Genomic DNA, 1457 nt, shown 5'->3' with positions numbered 1-1457 from the left:
TGTCCACATTGGAGGCTGCATCAGGTTTGCACCTCTCCTCCTCTTTAGAAGAAGGGAGGCCGGGGTTGCAGGGGAAGACGGAACCAGTATGGCCACACAACTCTTCCCCCTAGACCTCGGGAGGGTCCCAAAAGAGTACTGCATCCCAAAATCCTGAGACACACGTGAGGAACACACAATGAAAACCAACTATAAATAAGTGAATGTGCACTGTGAGACAGCCTGGACATCCGCCAGATATTAAAAAAATTCCTCATTGGCCAGCCAGAATGTCGGGCAAATAAAGGTGTGTGGTCAAATAGCGTGAAAGACAAGTGCGTGCAAATGTGTCATCACCAGTGAGTTCAGGCACCTCAGGATCACCACTACTGGGGCACTTAGAAAGTCAGGCTTTCAAACTACCCGACCCATGGCTTTGATCCGGTGGCTGCCCGGTCACCTACAAACGGCACCTTTAATCCAAATGCGTACACCATGATGAGAATAGATACTACACTTGATCTTATCCAAAAGGCCGAGAAGCGATACTGTCCTGGTCAGGGAAAGCATGGTTTCTATGATTGGAAGGGTCTCGTATAGGGCCGGGGGGGTCTCCTGACTATTTCTACGATTAGTGCCCATTGGATACACCACCTATGCAACTAACCGAAAAAAGATATTTTATATTTTCTGAGAGACAATGTGGGTTCATCAACCATGGCCGTGTTCTGGGACACCCTGAAATGCTTTATTGGAGGAATATACCGTAAAAAAAAATCTTTAATCAAAAAAGAAGAAAAGAGAGAAGTAGAAATTCAGCTTAAATAGTGAAGCCAATTATATTAAGAATAAATCTTCTAAAAACAGACATATTTGGGAAGTTGCCAAAAATATTATACGAACTGGTTAATGGATAAAGCCAGGGAACAGGAAATTAAGGAGTCCTTTACGTATAATTGGGAATCGGTATACCGTGTAGATGCTGCTCAAATGCTATTAAAAGTCCAATTTCCCTGCCTAATATTGAAGGGGTTGTCCAGGCAAGATATGTGACAAGATAGGTCATCAGAATATGATTGGTGGGGGTTCTACACCTTGACCCCGCATCGATCAGCTGCTCGGATGTCAGTGCGGATGGATACGGTCACAGTATAGCGGCCAAGCTGCAGCTCTGCTCCTAGTCAAGTCTTTGGGCAGGAGTCTACCGTCAGATTCCAAGAGTCTCCTCAAATAAAAACCATAGAATCACTCAATTTATGATAACACAACGACTTTATTATTCTGCAACTTTCTTAAAAATTATTGGAAGAAGATGGGTGGATTCCTGTCCTAAATGCCTGGGATCAGAGGCCGACAGGCATCACTTGACCTCAAAATGCACCAAACTTGTTAAGTATTGGGAAGAGGTCATTTCAAGAATTAACAGTATCTTTAAAATCACAATAACTTACGATCCTAGAATCTGTGTTTTGGGAGAT

At 43.5% G+C, this 1457-nt stretch overlaps 1 pseudogene; it reads right to left on the bottom strand.

Annotated features, from left to right (window-relative positions):
- Positions 1–422: 422 nt before the first annotated feature.
- On the bottom strand, positions 423–526 carry LOC142654750 (U2 spliceosomal RNA; annotated as a pseudogene).
- Between the last annotated feature and the right edge of the window lie 931 nt (positions 527–1457).

Source organism: Rhinoderma darwinii, chromosome 5 (genome assembly GCF_050947455.1).
Source record: "Rhinoderma darwinii isolate aRhiDar2 chromosome 5, aRhiDar2.hap1, whole genome shotgun sequence".
Lineage (NCBI taxonomy): Eukaryota > Metazoa > Chordata > Amphibia > Anura > Rhinodermatidae > Rhinoderma > Rhinoderma darwinii.
The sequence above is the reverse complement of the archived record's forward strand: the minus strand, read 5'-3'. Positions and strand labels throughout refer to the sequence as shown.